Genomic DNA, 14,484 nt, shown 5'->3' on the forward strand with positions numbered 1-14,484 from the left:
AAATGCTTAGTCTCTATTGTAATTGTACATTGTTATAAAAATAGAATTTTCTGATTTTGAAATTATTTAAACCTATGTTTGCTTTAGTGTTAGCCTTAAATTAGCGTTTAGATTCCCCAGCCCCCTTTGATGCAGAAATGATAAAAGGTAGAATAAATCCTGAGGGAGCCCATTTCTGTAAGTTTAAAATATTCAGGAATGGACAAAGTTCTCTTTCAAGGCAATGTCTCTTTCTGATTTATTAACTTCTCCTTCTGGATTTATCCATGTGGGAAAACATTGCCAAAGCTCATTTGTCTTTTCCTGCCTGTATCCTTATTTCATGACATTGAGGCACTTTGTTCTGCAAAAGTATTTTTAAAAGGTGACAAGCCTTTCCCTGTGGAACATTTAAATAATAATAAAAACCACTTTTAATTAGGATCTGGAATAACTGCTAAGAAGAAAGTGGGAATGGGACACCGCTCTCAACAGTAGATTGATTTTATTGATGTTTCTTGGGTTATCCTCATCTACACAAAATAGCTCTGGCGTATTTGTTTTTCTTTGCGATTATCCAGCTCTCTCTTCCTTTGCTAGGCTAAACATTTTCTTATTAATGACTGTGAAGATCACATTTTATTGTTCCCAGAACTACTTACCAAGATAATTAAAAACATTTCCATTGCAGTTTTCAAAATCATGGTTTCTCTCAACCAATTTAGAACATCAAGAAAACAAAGTAGCCAGATATTTTTGATCATCCTAATATCTGAAGCAGTGTCATACTATGTATACAGTTAAAAATTTCCATTGCAGTTTTCAAAATCATGGTTTCTCTCAACCAATTTAGAACATCAAGAAAACAAAATAGCCAGATATTTTTGATCATCCTAATATCTGAAGCAGTGTCATACTATGTATACAGTTAAAAACTCAGAGTATTTTTATTGATTAAAATTAAACAGGATTATATAATCTACCTCACCCATTTTATGGAATAGGAAGCCGAGACCAAGGAGCACAAAGTGGAGAATCTGGTATAGATAGTGCTAAATCTCTTCGGCTTTCCATTATAGTGAACTCACTGATGAGTAATAATCTAATGCTGCATAACAAGCCTTTGTTTCAAAATAATAGTAAAGGAAAGGCAGAAAAAAATAAATTAGAAATAAATTTGGAGTAAGAAAATTCAGAAAAAAAAATCAAATAAAATTTTGGCCGTATTATCTATAAAATAGATTAATGAAGAACATTACTCAGACATTTGCTTTTCCTTTACTAATGAGATTTCTTCACACAGAAAAGGTTCCTCATCTCTTACTCTTTCCACTTGCATGCATCCTGTATCCCAAGAACAGATAGCCGCTCTCCTATAAACCCACCTGATGAAGAGTTCCCCTTTCTTCAGGAGGGAATGAAAATGTTGCCTCGTCTATGAAGTCTCCCAGACACCCCAGTTTATTCTCCCATTACACTTCATACTTTCACCTACTCTTACTGTACTGTAATTTTTGGTTTGTATTTCAGTCTTTTCTATCAAAATAGCATTCCCGCAGGGTAGGGAACATGTCACTCATTTTTGTATCTGTGGTGCCAGCATTATAGTAGTCATTAAATTAGTATTTGCTAAGTGAATCAATAAATAAAGGATTACTTTATGGTGATTTCCCTGAAGTATTCTTGGGCCTCTTACACATGTAGGGGTTTTTTTTGTTTTTGTTTTTTTAATGTTCTCAGTGTGAATGAATCCACCTACCCAGGTTTTAGAACAATAAACCATCTATTTTCCATCCCCCTTCTTCCCTGCATAACCATGATTTTAGCCTGCAAGGAGAATTAATATAAGGCATTCACTTAGTAATTACACTTTAGCAAGCTATGGAATTTCAAATATATCTATATTTAGGTTCACTACTCCCGTTATTATGTTGTCAAATTATTTCCAGTACATTTCAAAGCCTAATAAAATGCATTAATTGATATTCTAATGTTTAAAAGAATTAATATAACATTCAAATTTTGATATACTACCAGAAAGAAACAAATGTCCAAAGTGGAAACACATAGAATCAATATTAACAATAACACCAATAAAATACTTTATTTAACTGGGGTTTCACAACTTAGAAATATGAAGAATTTAAAAAGGTAATTTTAAAAAGCCGTAATACCAAAAGACAAGAAATTAAAAACTAAACTGAAAAACAAGAGGAATTATTTTAGCTATACAGAAGTTACTAGTAAGATTATGGAGATCGGTGTGTTTACTCCTTCTGTGTTAATTTCTGTATCTTTCAAAATATCAAATAAATATTTATTACTTCTATAATCATATGAAAATGAAATAAATAAGAAGAGAAATTTTCAGTACTAATAATTCTTAAGTATTGGAACATTTTATTGAAAGAGGTTCTGAAATATCCATCCCTGGAGATTATTAGAAATAGGATAGAGACAGATTAATTCAGAACGGGTCAAGTAAAACTTGCTTAAATGGTGACCTCTACATCTGCCTTCCATTCCATAATGTCTATGATAGATTTTAAGTGTTGTGTAAAACAGCAAAATTGCTATTGAAAGGAAACATAATCTAGCATGAAGCAGAAATAAATTTTTGTTTTGGGAACTAGTAAGCTCCATAAATGCTTACCTTACTACATTATCAATTAAACATTTTTTCTCTTGTTTTTTGAAATTTCTCTGAATTTCAGATCATCTTTTCCTTTTCTCCTTTTCAATAAATATCTCCTTTGAGGAAATTCAGGAAAAATCATAACAAAACCACAATAACAATTGATTGCTTAACACAAATCCCTATAAGGTATAACTATAATTACAGAATGGATAAATTGTTAGCTACACATTAAGCTAAATTCATAGAACACCGTGCATAGAAAACAACATCATGAGCTAAAATGCAAATTCAAGAACAAAAAATGAAGGTTTGGTACATATAAATGTTGAACATTTTGAAATCATTGATACTCTCGCTGTTTGACCTAAATAAAAGTCAATTTTATGTGATTCAATATAAGGAATGGTTATTTCAAAAGTAATCATTACACAATATCATATTTAACAAAATAAATGGCATTAAGATAAATATTACTCAGATGTGAAATGAGAAATTTGTTTGACTTCTTTTAGCTTTTCTCATTTGGAAATCTTGTTTTATCTTTTCTATAAGCATTTTAAACAAAAACTACTTTGTAATAAATTCTTTAAAAAGAACTAATGAAGGAAGATAAATAAATAATTTAATAATTTTATGATGGATAGAGATGGGTATAAAAAAATTATCAAAAATTACTAAATAAACCAGACAAAATTTACTTTTCATAAATAGGTAACTTGCACTTCATAAGACATAATTTAATTTTCAACATTTTAACTTTGGTTAAGTTTCATTTTTTAGTTATTTTCAGGTCTTTCATATTACTAGTGCAAATATATATTTATCAAAACATAGTAATACTTACATGCATTTCTGTAAGGATCTCCTGCACTTCTTTATTTCATATGTATATATTGAAGTTTTTAGCTTTAGTTGATAAATTTCCCGAAGTAGAGCACCATATGTATTTCCTTCCCAATGAACACAACCAAGCAAAAAACCATCAAATAATTCACCTATTTTAAGATATTTCTGAGTGAAATTTAGAAAATTTCTTAGAATTTTAAAATTTTGAAAAGATATCCTGAATAAATTCTGAGAATGTGAGGTAAAGATATTAATTCATTAAATATTTAATGTATTTTAAATATGCAACACAACCTCCCATACCTGGCAAGCAATATTTATAGACAATGTTATTTTACCTTCAATTCATAAGAAAATACATACTGTGCTCCACTTCCAAGGAAATGAAAAGCCTCTAGACAGAGTAAGAGGCCTGAAGACAGTCTCACAGCTCTTGTAAATTCACATATTGAGGGGATTTTACTTTATTTACAGAGAGAATATTTATACCTCATCTATCAAAATAGAGTCTGATTTCAATTACCCTTGATCAGTTCCTGTATCAATTGTTCTTTCTGCCAAAAAAAAGACTATCTTGGAAAAACTTGGCAAGATTTATATACCATATCAGACCCTGCCAGTACTTCTCAAACAGAAGACATAAAGCCATTTGTTGACACTTAAATCTCCAAAAGCTCAAAGTGAAATGGGACACTAAATAAAACCAGGGAGAGGGAATACTGATTTTTTTTTTTTAAACCAACTCACCTTTGTGACAAAGTTTGGGCATTCTATTCAGCCATTTGTTGACACTTAAATCTCCAAAAGCTCAAAGTGAAATGGGACACTAAATAAAACCGGGGAGAGGGAATACTGATTTTTTTTTTTTAAACCAACTCACCTTTGTGACAAAGTTTGGGCATTCTATTCAATATTCTTTTTGATTTCCAACCTCTGTTATGCTTTCTATTTTCTTCATGTGTGCAAAAAACCCTCTTCTGCCCCTCTAAATCACTTATTCTTATTTCATGCCTTCTTTTGCACTGTTTTTATTCCTGACACCTCGATACATTCATATTCTTCCCCCATATAAAAACGCTGAAATCGGCATCTTTCACCAATTACAACAGTGCAGGACATGACGCCCAGTCTTTACTACTAAGCCAGCAGTAACCAAAACACTAAATCAAACATGCCTCAAATTCAAAAGAAAGAAAGAAGAGGAGGGAGATAAGGAAGGAAGGAAGGAAGACAGGAAATCTGTAGGTGTTTTAAATATTCTTATTTTATTCGTGTAATGTATATGCAAAGAGGCCTACACTAAATGAATTACCTACGACCAAAATTTCTTTATATGAAGCACAAAGACTTTATTGAAAGAGGTTCTTTAAAGTCATTCAAAGTTATATAACCACCACAATAAGCAAACCAACCATAAAACTCCTTGAACACTTTGTTTGTAGTGACTACAAAACCAGAAATATTTCATTGCAGACCTTTATTTATCTCCTGCCTAGGCAAATATTTAATATCCAATTTACACAAAATTGTAAAGCCTTGTAGGTTTCCTCAGTCTCCAGCCTCTCTTTCCACCCTTCTTCCTCTGATCCTTGCAGCCCCCAAGGATCCCCATGCCCTGCTGCTCTGTTAACTCTCTCCTGACCTTCCAGTATCAATTCATACATGAGGGCATTGTACATGTACGAAATGAACATCATTCATCGTAAGATGTTCCCTGAACCAGGCATTTATAATTTGAGACTTTAATCTTACTCATAGAAAGAAGGGATTTGTTTTTTATTTTATGTTTGTTGTTTGCTTCTGTTTGAAGGATTTGTTTCTGCTCCTCACCTTTCATTGAAAAAATTCTGGTCAACCTCAGGCTAAGTAGGTGAGGATAATCACACTTACCTGGGTTGAACATAATAAAAATAAAAATTTTATAATTTGGAACAGTGTTTCTCAAACCACAGATCACTCAAAGAAGAATTACCCAGAATCTTTGTGAAAATGCTGATCCCTAGGCCCATCCCATAGCCACTGAATCCTAATCTCCATTGCAATGGTCCGAGGAGACCGTTCTACATCTCACAAAGAGTCCAGATGATTCTCACATATTGAAGCACTGAAAACCACTACCCAAGGACAACTATTCAACTCGCATTCATGTAAAAAGGCAATGTCACACCTAAAGGCATTTTTTGTAAAATAAATTTTTTCTAAGATTTGTGTTTAATTTTTGTTCAGTATGTTATTTATGCATGTTATTTTCTGCAATGTACTGTTCAGTGTAGGAATATTGTTACTGACAATCTTCTGTTAATTTAATAAAATAAAAAAAAAAGAAAATTCCCCACTGCACTGGTTTTATGACTCAAGACTGATGTCACTGATATCTCTTTCAGCATCCCTGACCTCAAAATGTAATGGAAATAAATTAATGAAAGCCAAGGCCATCAAAGGAATTGTAAATTAATTTTCTCTTCACTTAAGAAGCAGGAGAAAATATTTGTTTCTATGATTAAAAATGACATTATGCTATATATTCTACAAGATAATATTCTCCAAAGTAATTCTATATATTTTTTTATTTAGTCCTTTTTAAAAAACTACAATAGGTTACTTCAAAGAGGCTTTTTTTTTAATAAAGTTAAATATTGTTGATTATATCATCTGGTGCCTAAAGCTGGAGGAATTAATGGTTATTTGATTCTCTGCTGTGACATTCTTTCGAGTTTAGGATAGGTCACTTTAGCCATAATTAATTCTTTAACTTAAAGAAAAAAGCTAGTAATCAAGGGGTAAGCAAGTATTTAGCAAATATTTACCTCCATCAGATCACACCTGGGCTTCTACTTCTGCAAACTCTCTCTGTTGTAGTCTCTGATTGAACTGTATGCCCATTCATTAATAACACTTATTATGGCTGTAATTGATTTTTAATTGTGCAATTATTTTATTACAACTCACGAGAGAGAAAAATGTTAACCTTTATGAGGGCATTAATATAGGCCCATAGCCTAGTCCAGCACTTAGTATGATGTAGGTTGTCCATAAATATTTGCTGAGTGAATGAATGAATGAATGAAATCACAAAGCACTATGGAAACATAGGAGGCAAGGCCATACCGGGCAGTGAGTGCCACACTCTTTCAATCCTTACAGTATTCATTGGCTTCTAGCATGATCACACACCCTGCTCTAGCCCTAGCCAACTGATATTTTTCTTGATATTCGCTCTCCTTAGATTTGGTTCAAAACAGGTACAGGTTTTTAAGCTATGTCATTAGTTTTATTCTTTTTTGGTAAACAAGAACCAAAGAACATTAGCCCTAAATCTTCTAAACTACTCAATTCTATCATTTTTCACTATTATGTGCCATTGCACCATTGGTCTCTCAAGGAATGCCGTCTTATTTTAACAATTTCTGATAGTTCAAAAAATGGGGCTGGGATAGCCATGTCAGGAATTTCATCATAATAGTGAATTAATTATCATCTTAAAAAAATACAAAATCTACTATTTTATTTCATAATTGGAAACAGAAATCAAGTTTGTACCATAGGAATTCATATCAGCACATCAGGCTGTCAACAATCTCACACTTTATCAGATTTGATGAAAAGCAAAGAAGGGTAAGTCCTCATGCTTGAAATTTCCTCATTGAAAAAGGCAATTTTCTGGCAGTAAAAACTTTGGAAGTTTTAATAAAACTTTCACAAGTATTTATTACTGTGTCAAACAAGTGTACGAAGTAGATCTGAGAAGAAAAAATGACTTTGACTAGGAAATCTTTGGAAAGGGCTCTCCTTTTCTTGGTTTCTGTTTATTACCTATAATTTTTTAAGGAAAAAAAATGGATGAATAAAATCAAGAAGGAAACCTTTTCCAAGAAGTCTCTGTTTTTAGCTGTTTACCTGGTTTTGAATTACTAATTGATCTTTTAAACAAAGAAAGACAGTCCTGTAATGATTATCTTCAGAATTTTTCCTGAATTACACAGCAACATTTTTTAGATCTTGACTTGAAGATATCAGTATGTAACTTGTCTTCAGTATAAGTCTGAGGTTCATACTTTGCCTATTTTATTAATACATGATAATGCTATTCTTTTGTGTAACAGAAATCTTGAGCTCATTACAAGACACATGCCTAATAAATTAATAATAGGATCACTTGAGAATAATAATGCTGAAGCTTTATATTTTAATAATGTGAATCATGTTCTTGATGTGCTTGCGTGTAATCAGCCTTAATCAGATGGAAAAAGAACAAACACTTAATTTGAGGGCTAATTTTTGTGCCACAGGCATATTTGTGTAAGGCTCACAGCCTGACATGAACATCTATGAAATGACAAAAGATCATTGAAGCAGATTTCTTTGTTTAGCCTTGAAAATTTGCAGAGCATATAACTTTGACAATCATAAGAGAAAAGGAAACTGAGTTTGATCTGTGAGTTTTATGTCATAGTTAAATAGGAACATGGTTCTTGAGTTCACTAGAGACTCGTGGCCACTCCATCACTTTGCCTTGCCAACTGACATATTAAAGGAAAGATGAAGGGGAGATGAAAGAAATTACATGAACCGAGAACTCCAAGGAGAGTACCAAATGATGTCAACTCTCAAAAAAGGTGCAATGGTATTTATATGAAGATTTTTCTGATAGCATTCTGCCTTTCTAGGAACACAGCACTTGTTCAAGTCATTGGACCATCTTTGTGCCCCTGCAGTGATATTTTACCCAAATGCTGTGCATCATAAGAAAAATGATTTAGCCTTGACTTCACTGCTTCTACCCCAGAAGACTCAGGTCTCTTGCTGTTTGGGTAGAATAATTAAAGAAAAATAAAATTTCCCCAAGGAGAAGAACTTTTGGTTCTGTTACTGTTAAACATAGAAATGAAGTAATTGTTACCTTGGAAAGAAATGAACTGCAAACTCTTTCCATCTGTTTACTTAGGAAGGAAGGCTGGTGACCTCATTCTCACTGCCATAGGTGATTAGCTCTTTTGTTCTGACTTCTGCAGCATGGAGGACTGCTCATCTGTCAACAGCTTCCCACACCAAGCCTCACTATGCCTATCTTTGCCACACAACAGGCAAATCGTGTATGATGCCCAGAGTGGTAGACAGTACTGAGGTAACATCAGCTAACCAGGCAACTTCGTTACATGTTTAGCTGCAGCTCAGAGGAGGACGTGAGAACTTGAACCTCCAGGGCAAGACCCAATCACTGAATCTCCAACTCAAAGCTTGACATGTCATCCCTAATCAATCAGTTGTTAGGAATCACAGAATATTTTCTTAGCTTTTATTCTGGAAGAGGCTAGAGACTATTACTTGAAAAAAACTAGAGCTTATCACACATTCCATCAACATCGCTTTTGCAAGTGAGATAACCAGGGGATAAACTCTGTCATGGGTGGTCAAAGTCTTGTTAATTGGACAGAGCACTTAGATGTTGGGTAGAAGATAAATAATCCTTCTAAATCAGAAGCAGTTTCATAAAATTAAAGTTGACTTTGTAAAAACCTCTGAGAAGCTCTAATCTCTTTTTACCAAGTTCCATGAATTGCAGACTTTCTGGAATTGTTAATTTAAGATAATAGGAAAGGTTTTTGAACCTGATGTCTTTGATTTATTTTTTAGGTTGTGAGTAAAATTTATACAAAACAAACTCACCACCCACATTCTGAATGATTGGCAAGAGTATAAATATAGTAGCCAAAGGAATCTCTGAAGGATAAAAAATTACTATTTCAAAAACATATCTTTTAAAATTGTTAAGCATGTTTCAAAAACATATTTTTTTAAATTGTTAAGCATTCTCATTTAAAACTGGCTATAACTTATGATAATCAGTTTTGACCTGACAACAGATAGCAGATTAGCAATTTTTTGTCTCCACAAACATTCTCAAGCTTGTGGAGAGAGATGTGAGATCTTTGAACGGAAGCTTAAAGTTTCAGAATTTTGGTCAAATCACAATACTTAAGAACAAATGTAGTGTTTTGATATTGCTCTTCACGGTCAAATTACAGGGAAGGTTGGCATTAAAACTCTCTTTGATGTGCATGTCAGTCTTCCTTCATGGCACAAACATAAAATAAGTTTTCACATCTTCTAAGAATTGAACAAAAACATCATATGCCTTTGACATTTCATGCACAGTAGACTATGTTTTCTGTTTTTCTACTCTTAATTTTGGCAATTTTTTATTATGAGGGGCATTTTACCCAAGGAAACACATTCTTTTGCTTTTGCTTACAGAACCAAGGGCCCTATTAATAAATGTAGAGGATAAAATAGAAATCAATGCTGGCAATACATAACTTAAATACAGTTGCAAGACATGTTAACTTTCAAAAACAAAAATTGAAGAAAAGCTATGAGAATTGTTGGCTACCTGCCTCCTTGGGAGATGTGGCCGGGAATCTAACACATTCCAAATATATTCTTTCATTTAGGGGTTTAAATTTAAATTCTGTGTTCTCATGTAAAATCATTCAAAGGAACTTTCCTGTAGATTCTGGAGTGGTCTTCATTAAACATATACTGAGGGTACAAACAGTTCAACAGGGGACAGTGGCAGACACAGCTGTGTACACTGTCAAGGCAATATACCAGCTGAGGGATTATTTGAGGTCCCAGTACTTTTCCACCCATTTACAGGTAAGAGAGGACACAGTCTAAATTTAGTACCATCAGGTTAGAGTCATGAAAGCAGGGTGCAAAGAGAAAAAAAAAATAGAGCCAATTTTTAGTTTCTGAGTTTCAAAATTAATTTTGGAAACACATAGTGGGACGATAGTTTTAAAGAAAAAGTTTTTTAATCTCAAAAGGCCTAATACTGAAGGAATCAAAGCACGAATCAATGCCAAAAAGAACATATTTAGAATAATTTATAAAATATGAGTGAATTTTTACTACTCCAGAGATGAAAAAAAACCCTCTGAACTGGAAATGCAGCACCAGTAAGGAGAACAATCATGTGTGAGAGGGTGTTTTGAAAAGAGGTGGGGGTGGGGCAGCAGAATCCCCTACATGTTTGGGGTCCAAAAGTAGAAGGGACCTGTGCCCTACTTCCCACGATGAGTCCTGGAGGCAGCAGTCTTGCAGGACTCCCAGCCCCTACAGTGTGCAAGCTTTAGCATAGAGATGGCTACTTGGATGACAGCACTGAAGATTTCCCATGATCCCAGTTAAATGTGGCAGTGTAGCAAGTCATTTCACAAGCCCCCCAAGGGGAGTGAAATTCAGATAAGAAAGAACTGGTGAACTTGGAGAGACCTCAAAATACAGATGATGAGGCTGTAAGAACAAACCCAGCTGTCACCAGAGATGAGACAGGGAACTGGATGTCCAGCATGTCATCATGGAGGTTTGACAGTGACCGTGAACTAGAGGAGCTATTTCAATAGATGCAAGCATGAACAGATGCCACACTAGAGCCAGGCACTACCATAGCAGAAGTGGTGCCACCATGGTTGTTCTTTCCAGGAGGGTAATTTGACTGCAACAATGAGTGAGTGTCCGTATCTCTTGACTTTAAACAAGGATTCTGGCTTCTCTTTGCTGGACCTTTTGGTTTCTATAATCCCATCTCTTTTGGTTTTCATAACCCCATCCCCAGTTAGCATATTCCAGGCATAACAGACCTCAATGGTCTCTTTAAATGTTCACTTCTTAAAAGCTGAAGATAGTACAATAGTTTTAACTTAATTTTCTAAGTTAGCCAACTTATTAGCCCATCTGAAAGTATACTCAACTGATAATTATTTTCTTTCTCACTCATACCTTCCCAAATTGAATATGCCAGTCTCTGGTGGTGCATTTGGGACTTTTCTCTCTGCCAAATTGAGATTTTTAAAATGTGTTGATTAATAACCACCTCAATGTTTGAGGCTTCATAACACCTCACATATTATTAATGCTTAATAAATATTTCTTGGCAGCCTCTGAATACTTTTATAAACCTTCCAAAAAGTTTTGGAAAAAAAAATTTGATTCAGTTCAGAATAAAGTTGAACAATGAGCAAATATTATGTGCAAAATAGGTACAAACTGAAGAAGATGCCGTCCCTGTCCTGGAGGAGCTGTGCTAGTCAGAGCAGTAATAAGGTAAAGGAGGAAAATGACTCAGGGCTTGCCCTCAAATATACTGGGTGTTATGAGTTGAATCGTGTCCTCACAAGAAGACACGTTGAAGTTCTAACCAATGGTACCCATGAACATAACCTTATGTAGAAACAGAGTCTTTGCAGATGTAATCAAGTTAAAATGAAGGCATTAGGGTGGGCCCTAATCTAAGATGACTAGTATCTTCACAAAAGAGGAAAGTTTGGACACTGACACATAAGGAGAATGTCATGTGAAGACAGAGACACACAGAGAGGAGAATACCAAATGAAGACAGGGAATGGAGTCACACTGTCATAAACCAAGGAACACATGGTTCTACCAGAAGCTGGAAGATGCAAGAAAGGACTCTTCCCTAGAGACTTTGGAGGAAGTATGGCCCTTCCAGCACTTTGATTTTGGACTTCTAGCCTCCAGAACCATGAGAGAATAAATTTCTGTTGCTCTAAGGCACCTAGTTTGTGATATTTTGTTATAGCATCCCTGAGAACCTAACACTGTGGAATGTAAAGTCCTATACACAAATGACTATGGTAAAAAGTGAGCGTTCAATATTCCAAAAGTGGCACACACACAAAAAAAAAAAAAATTGAGGAAAGCTCAGAATTAAGAATCACAAAGTTTCCTATAGCAAAGACACAAGATTTAGACATGCAGTCATGACAAGATTTAGATGTCTGGAAATGGGGTGCATGGCATTCTAGATGGAAGGAAGAGTCTGTGCAATTGGAAGGATGTCAGATAGCACAGAGGGAAGCATACTAATGATAAGGAAAGGGAGAACTGAACAGGTAAGCAAAAAGGAAGCTTGGGACTAGATGATGGGTGTGGAGGGTTTGAATGCTAGGCTGAGGATTTGGGTCTTGACAAAATAAAGAAACTATTGAAGGCTTTGAAGAGGTGAGAGGCAACACCAGGACTGTCTTTTAAGAAAAATACCTAATCACTTTTTGTAAGACAGGTTGAGGAGGAGAGAGACTTGGAGGCAAGGAGACCAGTTAATAGGCTAGTAGTCCAAGATACAGGCAATGAGGAATTGAACTAGAGTAGTTGTAACAATAATTGAAAGGGAATAAAACGTGAGTGAGAGTAATATCACAGAAGTACAATGAGTATCACCAGACAACTAATTGGACTTGGGAGATGAGGTACAGATAAGAGTTATATCTGTTGGGCTGGCCCGGTGGCGCACTGGATAAGTGCGCCGCTTGGGAAGCGCGGTGGCGCTCCCGCCCAAGGGTTCGGATCCCACATACAGACCGGTTCCCGCTCACTGGCTGAGCGAGGCGCGGGAGCAACACCGAGGGTTGCGGTCCCGTTGCCGGTCCCTGGTCCGGTGCGGGGGCAACACTGAGGGTTGCGATGCGTTGCCGGACACGGAAAAAGACAAAAAAAACAAAAAAAACAAAAAAAAAAAGAGTTATATCTGTCATTTCTTGCTACAATAATCCTGTGTAACAAAAATCACAAAACCATGGTGACATACAAAAATAAACATTTATTTTTGCTCATGTTTCTATGGCTTGGCTGGACATATCAGCTATATGAGCTGGGTGGGTGAAGGGGAAGGGGCACTTACGCAGGAATCTGCCGATCTCGGAAGGGCTCTAGAATCGCCTGGAGCCCTAGCTGGGATCACAGGGCTGACTCTGCTCTTTCCACTGTCTCATTCTCTAGCAGGCTGGTGTCAGCACTCCCTCAAAATGAAGGCAAAGAGGCAAGAGTATGAGCAGAAATCCACAGCATGCTTTTAAGATCGCATCACAGTTGGTCTCATTGGCCAAAGCAAATCACATGACTGAGCGTGGGGTCAGAGTGAGAGGGGACTATGAAGTCACAGAGCAAAGAATGTACATATAGGGAGGCCATTAGTTAGGGCCATGAATGCATTCAGTCAAATGTAGAAGTCAAAGGTGATTTCAAAGTTCTGTGGAAGGAATAAGAAAAATATTATCTTAGTAAAGTCCTAGTCTTCCTTCAAAACTCAGTTCAAGCAACACTTCTGTAAAATCTTCCCTTCAGCTCCTCTGGGCCTCTCATTGTTTCTTTTACATATTTCCACTATTTAAATTATCATACATTGTACTTGCCTGTTTTCGTGGCTGCCTCTTATACTTACTTTTGATTTCCCAAATGTCAGAGACCATACTGCTCTGCAGTCTCAAGGTCTAGCTTCAAATGCCAGCTCCACCCCTTACTAGCTATGTGGCTAGTTCCTTTCTATCTCTCTATTTGTAGAAGGGACATACAAGCAATGATAACCACCTGGGTCATTGTGAGCATGACACAATGTATGAAAGGACCAAGAAATGTTGATGATGATTATGATTATGTGTCATTATTTTTATTTTCATTGATACATACTTTGTGAAGTGCTTAACACATAAAACACATTTTTTTAAAGGCTTTTGAATAAATGAATGAATGAACAAACAAAAGATGAAATGTATGGAATGAAGCTGGTGCTACTGAACATGAAAGAGCGCAGGGGGATATTTGACGGAATGGGCAAAAAGAGGCAGAAGGAGATACAATTAAGAGAATCAAGGAGAAAGCTGGCCTTGGTACAAGGAAGGACATTTTGTCTGAGCAAGCATGTGTATTTTGGAAGCCTTTGAAAATTGAAAAGCCATTTTAATTAGTCACAATTTCTGTTTGGGTTCTTGATTTTTTTTTCCTGTTTTAATGTGGTTTAAGGTACACAGTACACATCAGATGAGACCTTCTCTAGATCAGTGAGGATCAAGGAAAACCTACCTATCATATATCCTGATAGCATGTTGCTTTGCATTCTAAATGTAATAGATGTAGAAAATATTTACAGAGTTCACAGAATGTTTCTTTTTTTTTTTGTCTTTTTGTCTTTTTTCGTGACCGGCAACGGATCGCAACCCTCA

This window comes from Galeopterus variegatus, unplaced genomic scaffold (assembly GCF_000696425.1).
Source record: "Galeopterus variegatus unplaced genomic scaffold, G_variegatus-3.0.2 Scaffold2603, whole genome shotgun sequence".
In the NCBI taxonomy this organism is placed as follows: Eukaryota; Metazoa; Chordata; class Mammalia; order Dermoptera; family Cynocephalidae; genus Galeopterus; species Galeopterus variegatus.